Here is a 14,904-nt window from a genome sequence, read left to right as displayed (position 1 = left end):
TGCAGTGAGCTAAGATCGTGCCATTGCACTCCATTCTGGGCAACATGAGCGAAACTCTGTCTCAAAAAAAAAAAAAAAGAAAATGAAGATGAAAATAATACCTTTATGGAAAAATAGAAAATACAAACATTGCACCAATGGGCACGAAAAAACTTTACTAAACCCATAAATATTAATGAAATTGAAATAACCTGGGGGAGGGAACAGACAATGTGGCTCACGCCTGTGATCCCAACACTTTGGGAGGCTGAAGTAGACAGATCACTTGAACCTGGGAGTTTGACACCCATCTGGGCAACATGGCAAAACCTGGTCCCTACAAAAAAAAAAATTTTAATGAGCTAGATACAGTGATGCATGCCTGTAGTACCCACTACTTCACAGGCTGAGGCTGGAGGATCACTTGAACCCAGGAGGTCAAGGCTACAGCGAGCCGTGATGGTGCCACTGCACTCCAGCCTGGGTGACAGAGGGAGACCATGTTGAAAGAAAGAAAAAATGAGAGGAAGAGAGGAAGGGAGGGGAAGAGGAAGGGAAGAAACAAGCTACCGTCCCCTAAGGGACAAAACCCAGAGGATTTTCCAATCAAGTTTTTTTTTTTTTTTTTGGTTTGTGTTTTTTTGAGAAGGAGTCTCACGCTGTTGCCCAGGCTGGAGTGTAGTGGCGCCATCTCGGCTTACTGCACACTCTGCCTCCCGGATTCACGCCATTCTCCTGCCTCAGCCTCCCTAATAGCTGGAACTACAGGCCTCCACCACCACACCTGGCTAATTTTTTTTGTATTTTTAGTAGAGATGGGGTTTCACCATGTTAGCCAGAATGGTCTCGATCTCCTGACTTCGTCTTCTGCCCACCTCGGCCTCCAAAGTGCTGGGATTACAGGTGTGAGCCACCACGCCCGGCCCCAATCAAATTTTACCGACATTTCAAGTAACAGTTATTTCTCATCCAATTCAGGCTGATACCAAGAGAGAAAGGAAAAAAAAAAAAGAAGGAAAGGGGGAGAATACCCAATTTCTTTTATTTTAAATTTTTTTTGTTTTTAGAGACAGGGTGTTGCTCTGTCGCCCAGGCTGGAGTGCAGTGGCACGATCACAGATCAATGCAGCCTCCAACACCCGGGCTCAAGCAATCCTCCCGCTTCAGTCTTCCCAGTAGCTGGGACGACAGGCGCACACAACCACACCCAGCTAATTTTTGTATTTTTGGTAGAGATGAGGCCTTGTTATGTTGTCCAGGATGATCTGAGTCTCCCAGCCTCAAACCATCCTCCTACCTCGGCCTCCCAAGCAGTAGGATTACATGTGTGAGTCACCAAAATGAGTATAGGGCTTCCTTTTGGGGTCATGAAAATATTCTGGCAGTAGATAGAATGGTTGCACTGCACTGTGAATGTACTGAATTCCACTGAACTGTTCACTTCACAATGGTTAATTTTATGTTATGTGAATTTAACTTTGATAAAAACAGATGTGGACAGGCACAATGGCTCATGCCTGTAATCCCAGCACTTTGAGAGGCTGAGGCCAGTGGATCACCTGAGGTCAGGAGTTTGAGACCAGCCTGACCAATATGGTGAAACCCCATCTCTAATCTCTACTAAAAATACAAAAATTAGCCCAGCTTGGTGGCATGCACCTGTTGTCCCAGCTACTTGCGAGGCTGAGACAAAAGAATTGCTTGAACCTGGGAGGTGGAGGTTGCAGTGAGCCAAGATCACACCACTGCGCTCCAGCACTCCAGAGCGTGACTCTGTCTCAAAAAAAAAAAAAAAAAAAGAGGAGGCCAGGCACTGTGGCTCTATTCTGTCATCTCAGCCCTGTGGGAGGCCAAGGCAGGTGGATGACTTGAGGCCTGGAGTTTGAGACCAGCCTGAGCAACATAACGAGACCCCATCTCAACAAACAAAGAAGGTTTCTTGGCCGGGCGTGGTGGCTCACACCTGTAATCCCATCTCTTTGAGAGGCTGAGGCAGGTGGATCACAGGTCAGGAGTTCAAGACCAGCCTAGCCAACATAGTGAAACCTCATCTCTACTAAAGATACAAAAAATCAGCTGGGCTTGGTGGCGCGTGCCTGTAATGCCAGCTACTCGCGAGGCTAAGGCAGGAGGATCACTCCAACCCAGGAGGCAGAGGTTGCAGTGAGCTGAGATGATAGCAGCACTGCACTTCAGCCTGGGCAACAGAGCGAGACTCTGTCTCAAAAACAAAAACCAAAAACAGTTCTAGAGATGGGTGGTGGTGGTGAGTCCACAACAATGTAAAAGTACTGAATACTTCTGAAGTCCACTTTAAAATTGTTAAAGTGGTGAGTTTCATGTTATTTTTACGTACAATACTTACATATTTTTTGTTTTACTTATTTATATGTGTATTTAACAGAAAAAAATGCTGAAGCTCACTCGATCGGAAACAGAGAAAGGGTTGAAGCAAAAGTAAAATGCAGGAAGACCCGGGCGAACTACCAGATCAGCACGTGGTCAATGGGCCTGGAGTTAGTCAGAGGCTGATTGGGTGTCCGGCATGGGGAGCGAGCGCCACCTAGGGGCAACTTGCCGTCTGCCGCTGTATTCTTTCTGGGACTTGGAAAAACAAGCATTAGTAGAACTTCCCCTGCTATTATTCCTTTTTTTTTTTTTTTTTTTGAGACAGAGTCTCACTCTCTCCCAAGCTGGGATGCAATGGCCGATCTCGGCTCACTGCAACACCCGCTTCCCGGGTTCAAGCCCTCCTCCTGTCTCAGCCTCCCAAGAAACTGGGATTATGGGCACATGCCACCACGCCTAATTTTTGTATTTTTAGCAGAGATGGGGTTTCACCATGTTGGTCAGGCTGGTCTCGAGCTCCTGACCTCAAGTGATCCGACGGCCTCAGCCTCCCAAAGTGCTGGGATTACAGACGTCAGCCACCACGCCCAGCCTGTTATTTCCTCTTAGTACTGACATCATCCCCCTGTTTACCAATCTTTGTCGCAGACCAGGTAACATCTCTGAGAAATAGAAATCAGCGGGAGACCCCTTCCAGAGCCACCGCTCTCCATCAACCTGCAGACCTGCATCGGGACCCAGACGCAGTGGCTCTTCCTCTTGCCCTGTGAGAATCAACTTGCCCTGGATACAGCAAAACCAGGCCCCCTTCTCCACCAACTCCTCCACCCCTTCATTGGTCTAAGCAAGCACCTACCCCAACAATGTTCCCCCTACCCCTGGAGCATTTCTATCAGCACACAAACAGGTTGATGCATTTTCCCTCCTTTGTTTTTATCATTAAGGTGAAATTCACACAGCATAACTCTTTTTTTTTTTTTTTGAGACAGAGTCTCGCTCTATTGCCCAGGCTGGAGTGCAGTGGCACGATCTCGGCTCACTGCAACCTCCGCCTCCCGGGTTCAAGCAATTCTCCTGCCTCAGCCTCCCAAGTAGCTGGGATTACAGGTGCACACCACGTCACCCACCTACTTTTTGTATTTTTAGTAGAGATGGGGTTTCACCATGTTGGCCAGGCTGTTCTTGAACTCCTGACCTCAGGTGATCCGCCCGCCTCTGCCCCCGAAAGTGCTGGGAATACAGGTGTGAGCCACCACACCCAGCCCACTTCATTTTTTTTATTTTTTATGGCTGAATAATATTCCATTGTATGGCTAGAGCACATTTTGTTGATGTCTTCACACACTCACCTTTTGGTGGTTGTCAATCACGGTGTGACACACTTAGGGTACGCCCCCCCCCAAAATATGCCAGTCTGGCCTACAAACCAGTTAAGTCAAAGGCATTTGAAAAACAACACATGCAAAAAGATCACTCTGATCTGCAGGCTCTTTTGTTTTTTGTTTTCTGAGACAAAGTATCGCTCTGTCACCCAGGCTGGAGTGCAAGGGCCTGTTATCTAGAAGGCGGAGCCAGGTGTACAGGATGGGACATGAAAGCGGACTAGGAGCGTGACCGCTGAAGCACAGCATCGCAGGGAGATGGTTAGGCCTCCGGATGGCTGCGAGAGCGGGGGCGCTTGACTGATGTCAGGCCTTCCGTAACCTCTGCCTCCCAGGTTCAAGCCATTCTCCTGCCTCAGCCTCCTGAGTAGCTGGGATTGCAGGCGTGAGCCACCATGCCCAGCTGATTTTGTATTTTTAATAGAGACAGGGTTCCTTCATGTTGGTCAGGCTGCTCTCGAACTCCCAGCCACAGGTGATCTGCCCACCTCGGCCTCCCAAAGTGCTGGGATTACAGGCATGAGCCACTGTGCCTGGCTTTTTGAGACTCCTGCTCCGTCACCCAGGCTGGAGTGCAATGGTATGATCTGGGCTCCCTGTAACCTCAGCCTCCCGGGTTCAAGTAATTCTCCTGTCTCAGCCTCCCGAGTAGCTGGGATTATATGCGTGTGCCACCATGTCCAGCTGATCTTTGTATTTTCAGTAGAGACAAGTGTTCTCCATATTGGCCAGGTTGGTCTCAAACTCCTGACCTCAGGTGATCCGCCCACCTCGGCCTCCCAAAGTGCTGGGGTTACAAGCGTAAGGCCCTGCGCCCAGCCCAGGCCCTTTCTTAAAACCAAGACCTGAAATTTCCCAAGTGAAAGATGTTCTCCCTACACATCTTACCAAGGATGGGAACTTGGCACTGAATTATGAATAGCCTTTGATAAAATAACATCTTTTTAAGCCTCTCACATAATTTTGTTGCTTCTTCACAACTTACTATTCTTTGCTCAATTCAGTACATAAGTAACTGATTCTAAATGCGTCTTTGGGTCTTCATTCCCTTTTTGAATTTTTTAAAATTTTTATTTACTTATTTATTTTGAGACAGTCTCTCTCTCCGTCACCCAGGCTGGAACACAGTGGCGTGATCTCAGCTCACTGCAACCTCTGCCTCTTGGGTTCAAGCAATTCTCCTGCCTCAGCCTCCCAAGTAGCTGGGACCACAGGCTCGTGCTACCACACCTGGCCAATTTTTGTATTTTTAGTAGAGACAGGGTTTCGCCATGTTGGCCAGGCTGGTCTTGAACTCCTGACCTCAAGTGATCCACCTGCCTCAGCTTCCCAAAGTGCTGGGATTACAGGTGTGAGCCACCATGCCCGGCCTCTTTTTTCTTTGAGAGAGAGCAAGACAGGGTATTTGTCTGTCACCCAGGCTGGAGTGTAGTGACTAGATCTCAACTTACCACAACCTCCACTGCCTGCCTCAGCCTCCTGAGTTGCTGGGACACATGCCACCATACTCTGCTAATTTTTGTATTTTTGGTCAAGACAGGGTCTTGCTATGTTGCCTAGGCTGGTCTTGAACTCCTGGCCTCAAGGGATCCTCCTGCCTTGACCTCTCAAATTCATTTTCTTCTGAGGGCTCCTATTCCACGCAAAACTTCCGTTAAGGACACAGATTTACTTCTCTCCTGTTAACCTGTTTTTTGTTTTATTTTGTTTTCTGAGACGGAGTCTCACTCTGTCACCCAGGCTGGAACACAGTGGCACAATCTCAGCTCACTGCAACCTCCGCCTCCCGGGTTCAAGCGATTCTTCTGCCTCAGCCTCCCAAGTAGCTGGGATTACAGGCACCACCCACCATACCTAGCTCATTTTCTGTATTTTTAGTAGAGATGGGGTTTCACCATGTTGGCCAGACTGGTCTCAAATTTCTGACCTCGTGATTCGCCTGCCTTGGCCTCCCAAAGTGCTGGGATTACAGGTGCGAGCCACCATGCCGTGCCTGGCCCCCCCCTTTTTTTTTTTTTTTTTTTGAGGTGGCGGTTTCCTGTTGTTGCCCAGGCTGGAGTGCAGTGGTGTGATCCTGGCTCACCGCAACCTCCGCTTCCGGGATTCAAGCAATTCTCCTGCCTCAGCCTCCCGAGTAGCCGGGACTACAGGTGCCCACCACCACACCTGGCTAATTTTTGTATTTTTAGTAGAGACGGGGTTTCTCCATGTTGATCAGGCTGGTCTCGAACTCCCAACCTCAGGTGATCCGGCTGCCTCGACCTCCTAAAGTGCTGGGATTACAGGCGTGAACCACCGTGCCCTGCCTGTTAACCAGTTTTACGTCAACTTAATAATTCTCAAGCCTAGAGGGATCCTAAGAGAACAGAGGTGAAATTTTGCGGCCCATTCTGCTGCTATGAACTTTCATCTACAAGCTTTTTATTTATTTATTTATTTTTTTTGCGAGATGGTATCTTGCTCTGTCGCCCAGGTTGGAGTGCAGTGACAAGATCAGGGCTCACTGCAGCCTCAACCTCCTGGCCTCAAGCAATCCTCCTAGTTCAGCCTCCTGAGTAGCTGGGACTACAGGCAGGCACCACCACACCCAAATAATTTTTGTATTTCTTATAGAGATGGGATCTCACTATGTTGCCCAGGCTGATCTCAAATTTCTGGGCTTAAGTCATCCACCCACCTTGGCATCTCAAAGTTCTGGGATTACAGGCATGAGCCATCACGCCCAGCCCTCTTTTTCCTTTTTTTTTTTTTTTTTTTTTTTTTTTGAGACGGAGTCTCGCTCTGTCGCCCAGGCTGGAGTGCAGTGGCCAGATCTCAGCTCACTGCAAGCTCCACCTCCTGGGTTTATGCCATTCTCCTGCCTTAGCCTCCCGAGTAGCTGGAACTACAGGCGCCCGCCACTTCACCCAGCTAGTTTTTTGTATTTTTTAGTAGAGACGGGGTTTCACCGTGTTAGCCAGGATGGTCTTGATCTCCTGACCTCGTGATCCACCCGTCTCGGCCTCCCAAAGTGCTGGGATTACAGGCTTGAGCCACCGCACCCGGCTTCCCTTTTTTTTTTTTCTTTAAGATACAGCAGTGTCTCACTCTGTTGCCCTGGAGTACAGTGGTGCAATAATAGCTCACTCCAGCCTTGACCTCTGGGACTCAAGCAATCCTCCCATCTCAGCCTCCCAATTAGTTAGAATTAAACATGTGAGCCAGCATCCCCAGCTTCTATCTCTTTTCCTTTTCTTAAGACAGAGAATTGCTGTTGCCCAGGTTGGAGTGCAGTGGCGCGATCTCTGCTCACTGCAGCCTTCACCTCCTGGGTTCAAGAGATTCTCCTGCCTCAGGCACCCATGTAGCTGGGATTACAGGTACCCACCACCACATCTGGCTAAATTTTGCATTTTTAGTAGAGACCAGGTTTCACCATGTTGGCCAGGCTGGTCTTTTTTTTTTTTTTTTTTTTTTTTTTTTTTTTTTTTTTTGGGAGACGGAGTCTGGCTCTGTCGCCAGGGCTGGAGTGCAGTGGCCGGATCTCAGCTCACTGCAAGCTCCGCCTCCCGGGTTCACGCCATTCTCCTGCCTCAGCCTCCCGAGTAGCTGGGACTACAGGCGCCCGCCACCGCGCCCGGCTAGATTTTTGTATTTTTTTGGTAGAGACGGGGTTTCACCGTGTTAGCCAGGATGGTCTCGATCTCCTGACCTCATGATCCGCCCGTCTCGGCCTCCCAAAGTGCTGGGATTACAGGCTTGAGCCACCGCGCCCGGCCAAAGCAGGCTGGTCTTGAACTCCTGATCTCAAGGGATCTGCCCGCCTCGGCCTCCCAAAGTGTTGAGATTACAGGCGTGAGCCACCGCACCCGACCTTCCGTCTCTTTTCAAAACATCTAGGGTTTGGCTGCATTCACTCCTCTCCAGCCCACAGAAGTCCAACTGGGACAATTCATCATTCCAGCCCAAACCCTTAGGGACCCGTGCCTTCTCGGCCTCTGCCACAAGGGGGCCTCGCAGGCCGCTCCAGTGTTGCAGGTCCCAATCTGGACCCCTAGGTGTCTCCCATCCAAGCCTTGTCCCACCCTCCTCCCTCTCGCGGTTAGCACCATCTTTCCAGGTTCTGCTCTGACAGTTCTGAGGCATCCGCGCCTCCTCCCACCTGCATCCAATGCGTCTGCCAATCCTGCAGCTCCCATAGCCTTTTCCTTCAAAACAGACCCAGAATCCAATTATTACTGACCACCTGCACTTGCCAGCTAGGTCCAGCCCCTTCCTGACTTCTGGGGATCAGTGCAGTTGTCTCCTCCCTGGTCTCCCTGCTCCCAGCAGGCTCCATTCTCCCCACTGCAGCCAGAAACACCTTCTCATTTTTTTTTTTTTTTTTTTTTTTTTTGAGATGGAGTCTCGCTCTGTCGCCCAGGCTGGAGTGCAGTGGCCGGATCTCAGCTCACTGCAACCTCCACCTCCCGGGTTCAAGCAATTCTCCTGCCTCAGCTTCCCTAGTAACTGGGACTACAGGCATGCACCACCAGGCCCAGCTAATTTTTTGTATCTTTATTAGAGATGGGGTTTCACTATGTTGGTCAGGCTGGTCTTGAACTCCTGACCTCAGGTGATCCACCCGCCTCAGCCTCCCAAAGTGCTGGGATTACAGGCGTGAGCCACCACGCTCAGCTCTTTTGTTTTCTTTTGAGATGGAGTCCCACTCTGTCACCCTGGCTGGAGTACAATGGCATGATTTCGGCCCACTGCAGCCTCTGCCTCCCAGGTTCAAGCGATTCTCCTGCCTCAGCCTCCCAAGCAGCTGGAATTACAGGCATGCACCACCATGCCTGGCTAATTTTGTGTTTTTAGTAGAGACGGGGTTTCACCATGCTGGCCAGGCTGGTCTCGACCTCTCAAAGTGCTGGGATTACAGGGGTGAACCACCGCACTCAGGCTTTTTTTTTTTTTTTTGAGACAGGATCTTGCTGTCACCAAGGCTGGAGTGCATTGGTAGATCTCAGCTCACTGCACCCTCTGCCTCCCAGGTTCAACTGATTCTTCTGCCTCAGCCTCCTGAGTAGCTGGGATTACAGGCATGCACTACCGCATCCAGCTAATTTTTTTTTTTTTTTTTTTTTTTTTTTAGTTTCGCTCTTGTTGCCCAGGCTAGAGTACAATGACGAGATCTCAGCTCACTGCAACCTCCACCTCCTGGGTTCAAGCGATTCTCCAGCGTCAGTCTCTCAAGTAGCTGGGATTACAGGCACCTGCCACCAGGCCCGGCTAATTTTTGTATTTTTAGTAGAGACAGGGTTTCACCATGTTGGCCAGGCTGGTCTAGAACTCCTGACCTCAGGTGATCTGCCCACCTTAACCTCCTAAAGTGCTGGGACTACGGGCATGAACCAGTTCGCCCAGCTGCTAATTTTTATGTTTTCAGTAGAGACGGGATTTTGTCATGTTGGCCAGACTGGTCTCCAACTCCAGCCCTCAGGGGATCCACCTGCGTTGATCTCCCAAAGTCCTGAGATTACGGACGTGAGCCATCAGGCCTGGCCCTATTTTTTCAGGGCTATTTTGTTCATGGCTAGAACCAGGAACAGCACTGATACACAGTAGCATTCAACAAATATATTTTATTGTTGCTGTTTTTAGAGACAGGATCTTGCTGCCTTGCCCAGGCTGGAGTGCAGTGGGTGATCATAGCTCACTGTAGCCTCAATCTCCCAGGCTCAAGCAATCCTCCCACCTCAGCCTCCTAAATAGCCAGAACTACAGAAACTACAGATATGTGCCACCATGCCCAGCCAATATTTTTTAATTTTGTAGTAGAGATGAGATCTCACTATATTGCCCAGGCTGATCTCCAACACCTGGGCTCTAACAATCCTCATGCCTCAGCCTCCCAAAGTGGTTGGATATCAGGCGTGAGTCACTGCACCTGACCATCAAGTTTTTGTTTTTGTTGTTTGAGACAGAGTCTAGCTCTGTCACCCAGGCTGGAGTGCTGTGGCCGGATCTCAGCTCACTGCAAGCTCTGCCTCCCGGGTTTACACCATTCTCCTGCCTCAGCCTCCTGAGTAGCTGGGACTACAGGCGCCCGCCACCTCGCCCAGCTAGTTTTATTGTATTTTTTAGTAGAGACGGGGTTTCACCATGTTAGCCAGGATGGTCTCGATCTCCTGACCTCGTGATCCGCCCGTCTCAGCCTCCCAAAGTGCTGGGATTACAGGCTTGAGCCACCGTGCCCGGCCAACAAATACCTTTTTAAACCAGCTTTTGCCAGTCTGGTCAACATGGCCAGACCGCATCTATATGAAACAATCTTTTTTTGTTTTAAATTAGCTGGGCACAGTGGTGTAGACCTGTAGTCTCAGCTAATCAGGAGGCTGAGGCAGGAAGATCCCTTGAGCCTGGAGGGTTGAGGCTACAATGAGCTATAATTCTATAATTGTACCACTGCACTCCAGTCTGGGAGACAGAGCAAGACCCTGTCTCAGAAAAAAAGGAAAGAAAGAAAAAGAAAAAAAAAAAAGAACTTCTGAGCTATCATACTAGCTTCAGTTCGCTAGGACTGCCATAACAAAATACCACAGCTTGGGTGGGTTAAAAACAGAAACTTACATTTCTGGAGGCTGACGTCCAAGTTTAAGATGTCATCAGGGTTGGTTTCTGGTTTTTTTTGTTTGTGAAACGAAGTCTTGCTCTGCTACGTAGGCTGGAGTGCAGTGGCGCAATCTAGGCTCACTGCAACCTTCGCCTCCCAGATTTAAGCAATTCTCGTGCCTCAACTTCCAAAGTAGTCCCAGGTTCAAGCAATTCTCGTGCCTCAGCTTCCGGAGTAGTCCCAGGTTCAAGCAATTCTCGTGCCTCAGCTTCCGGAGTAGTCCCAGGTTCAAGCAATTCTCGTGCCTCAGCTTCCGGAGTAGTCCCAGGTTCAAGCAATTCTCATGCCTCAGCCTCCCGAGTAGCTGGGATTACAGGCACCCACCACCACACCTGGCTAATTTTTGTATTTTTTAGTAGAGATGGGGTTTTGCCATGTTTCCAGGATGCTCTCGAACTCCTGACCTCAATTGATCCGCCCCCCTCGGCCTCCCAAAGTGCTGGGATTACAGGCATGAGCCACCACACCCGGCCCAGGGCTGGTTTCTCTTGAGCCCTCTTGCTTTGGCTTGCAGATGGCCACCTCCTGTGTGCCCTCACATGCTCTTTTCTTTGTGTGCATCATTTGTATTTCTTTGTGTCCATATTTTTTCTTCTTGTAAGGACACCAGGCAGATTGGATGAGGACCCGAAGTAGCAGCTTCATTTTTTTTGTTTTAACTAAACCACCTCTTTATTTTTATTTATTTATTTTTTTTGAGACAGGGTCTCACTCTGTCTCCCAGGCTGGAGTGTAGTGGCGCTATCACAGCTCACTGCAGCCTCCTGGAATCAAGCAATCTTCCCACCTCAGCCTCCTGAGTAGCTGGGACCACAGGTGCACACCACCACGTCCCGCTAATGTAAAAGTTTTTTTTCTTTCTTTCTTTTTTTTTTTTTTTTTTTTTTTTTGAGACGGATTTTCTCTCTTGTTGCCCAGGCTGGAGTGCAATGGCACAATCTCAGCGCAATCTCGGCATAGTTTCACTATGTTGGCCAGGCTAGTCTTGAATTCTTGACCTCAGGTGATCCGCCCGCCTTGGCCTCCCAAAGTGCTGGGATTACAGGCTTGAGCCACCACACCTAGCCTTCTTTTTTTTTTCGAAACAGACTCTCTGTTGCCCAGCATGGAGTGCAGTAGCGGGATTTTGGCTCACTGCAGCCTCTGCCTCCTGTTCTCAAGCATTTTTCGTGCCTCAGCCTCCTGAGTAGCTGGGATTCAAGTGCTCACCACCACGCCCAGCTCATTTTTTGTATTCTTAGTAGAGACAGGCTCTCCCTATGTTGCCCAGGCTGGTTCCAAACTGCTGCAAACTGCTGGCCTCACGCTATCCACCCACATCGGCCTCCTGAAGTTCTAGGATGACAAGTGTGAGCCACCACACCTGGCCTTAATCACCCTTTAAAGACCCTGTACCCAGCCTGGCGAAGTGGCTCACGCTTATAATCCCAGCACTTTGGGAGGCCGAGGCGGGTGGATCACCTGAGGTCAATAATTCAAGACTAGCCTGGCCAACATAGTGAAACTGTCTGTACTAAAAATACAAAAATTAGTTAGGCGTGGTGGCGCACGCCTGTCATCCCAGCTACTTGGGAGGCTGAGGCAGGAGAATCACTTGAACCTGGGAGGTGGAGGTTGCAGTGAGCCAAGATCGTGCCACTGCACTCCAGTCTGGGCGACAGAGACTCCCTCTCAAAAAAAAAAAAAAAAAAGACCCTGTATTCAAATACAGTCACACTGTGACAGGATGAGGACTCCAACATAGAAGTTCCTATGCCTCTACTTTCTGTCTCTACAGATTTACCTGTTCTGGAAAGTGCTGTGACAGAGACCTGGTAGAGGGTGTGGCTGAGACAAAGGTGTGACCCCAGGAGGTGACAATGTCATGGCAGCATAACATCCAATTTTAGAGAGCTCAGAACTTGTGAAATTAACCACTGTTCACAGCTGTGCTGGCTTGCAGGCACAAAGGCCGAGTGCCAATAACCACAAATGAGCCACAGGATGAGAGCTGACCTCAGCAGTACGCCATAGGCCTGATTCCTCACTCCACAGGCATCGTAAAATCTCCACAGCCAGCTGGGCGCGGTGGCTCAAGCCTGTAATCCCAGCACTTTGGGAAGCCGAGGCGGGCAGATCACGAGGTCAGGAGATCGAGACCATCCTGGCTAACACGGTGAAACCCCCGTCTCTACTAAAAAAAATGCAAAAAACTAGCCGGGCGTGGTGGCGGGCGCCTGTAGTCCCAGCTACTCGGGAAGCTGAGGCAGGAGAATGGCATAAACCCAGGAGGCGGAACTTGCAGTGAGCTGAGATCACGCCACTGCACTCCAGCCTGTGCGACAGAGCAAGACTCCATCTCAAAAAAAAAAAAAAATCTCCACAGCCAGGGTGCACTGGCTCCCAGCTGTCATCCAAGCACTTTGGGCATGTGAGGAGGGCGGCTGGTCTCGAACTCCTGACTTCAAGTAATCCCCCACACCTCAGCCTCCCAAAGTGCTGAGATTACAGGCATGAACCACCACGCCCAGACTATAACATCCATTCTTTTAGGGAGCCTCAGAACTTGTGAAATTAATCTCTGCTCTGGCCGGGCGCAGTGGCTCATGCCTGTAATCCCGGCACTTTGGGAGGCTGAGGCGGATGGATCACAAGGTCAGGAGCTCAAGACCAGCCTGGCCAACATGGTGAAACCTGGTCTCATCTAAAGATACAAAAAAGTATCCGGGCATGGTGGCAGGTGCCTGTAATCCTAGCTATTCAGAAGGCTGAGGCAGGAGAATTGCTTGAACCTGGGAGGCAGAGGTTGCAGTGAGCCGAGATCATGCCATTGTACTCCAGTCTGGGCAACAGGGCGAGACTCCGTCTCAAAAAAAAAAAAGAAATTGGCCGGGCGCGGTGGCTCAAGCCTGTAATCCCAGCACTTTGGGAGGCCGAGACAGGTGGATCACGAGGTCAGGAGATCGAGACCATCCTGGCTAACACGGTGAAACCCCGTCTCTACTAAAAAATACAAAAAAACAAACAAACAAAAAAAATAAAACTAGCCGGGCGAGGTGGCGGGCGCCTGTAGTCCCAGCTACTCGGGAGGCTGAGGCAGGAGAATGGCGTGAACCCGGGAGGCGGAGCTTGCAGTGAGCTGAGATCTGGCCACTGCACTCCAGCCTGGGCGACAGAGCGAGACTCCGTCTCAAAAAAAAAAAAGAAATTAACCTCTGCTCACAGCTGTGCTAGCTTACAGGCATGAAGGCCGGATGCCATTAACCACAGCTGAGCCACAGGATGAGCGCTGACCTCAGCAGTGCTCCATCTGCCTCAATCCTCACTCCACGGGCATCGTAAAATCACAGCCAGGGCACAGTGGCTTCCAGCTGTCATCCCAGCATTTTGAGAATCTAAGGAGGGAGGATTGCTTAAGCTAAAGAGTTCAAGACCAGCCTGGGCAACATGGTAAGACCCTCTCTTGGCCTGTAATCCCAGCACTTCAGGAGGTCAAGGTGGGCAGATTACAAGGTCAGGAGTTCGAGACCAGCCTGGCCAACATGGTGAAATCCTGTCTCCACTAAAAAATACAAAAATTAGCCGGGCATGGTGGTGCACACCTGTAATCCTAGCTACTCAGGAGGCTGAGGCAGGAGAATCACTTGAACCTGGGAGGCAGAGGTGGCAGTGAGCTGAGATCGCCCCACTGCACTCCAGCCTGGGTGACTGAGTGAGACTCTGTCTCAAAAAAAAAAAAAAAAAAAAAAAAAGTCTGCAGTGGGGCGAGGCACACTTTGCTAAGCACATATAATGCCAGGTACAAAAGAAAAGAAAGGGTGAACACTTCAGTTCCCCCTAGAAAGCCCTACCTCTTTCCAGGAATCCCCGCCCCCAGTCTGCACCTACACGCCCTAGCAAACTTCGAAACTCCCTCTCATCACACCTGCAGGCAGAAGCCACTTTGAACGGGAGTTCCTCCCTTTCTCCATTCATTGATTGATGAATAAAGTTTCTATCTTGCTTTACTGAATCTGGTCTTGTTCTATTGGTGCAAATGGCAACCCGCAGAGAAAGGACTCATTAGTCTCAAACAATCCCCTTAAGAGTGGGTAACAGCGGACACCATGGCTCACACCTGTGATCCCAGTGCTTTGGGAGGCTAGGGTGGGAGGATCACTTGAGCTGAGGAGTTCGAGACCAGCCTGGGCAACATAGAAAGACCTCATCTCTAAAAAAAAAAAAGGCAAGGGGGAAGAGGAGCAGTGGCTCACGCCTGTCATTCCCTGCACTTTTGGAGGCCAAGGCAGGTAAATCACCTGAGGTGGGGAGCTCGAGACCAGCCTGACCAACATGCAGAAGCCCCGTCTCTACTAAAAATACAAAAAATTAGCCAGGCGCGATGGCGCATGCTTGTAATCCCAGCTACTCAGGAGGCTGAGGCAGGAGAATCACTTGAACATAGGAGGCGAAGTTTGCGGTGAGCCAAGATCGCGCCATTGCACTCCAGCCTGGGCAACAAGAGCAAAACTCTGCCTCAAACAAAAAAAAAAAAACAAAAAAGGCGTGGGGGAGGATGGAAGACTTAAAAAAAAGAAAAGA

The sequence above is a fragment of the Rhinopithecus roxellana genome, chromosome 8 (genome assembly GCF_007565055.1).
Source record: "Rhinopithecus roxellana isolate Shanxi Qingling chromosome 8, ASM756505v1, whole genome shotgun sequence".
NCBI lineage: Eukaryota > Metazoa > Chordata > Mammalia > Primates > Cercopithecidae > Rhinopithecus > Rhinopithecus roxellana.
Note: the sequence above shows the minus strand (reverse complement) of the source record.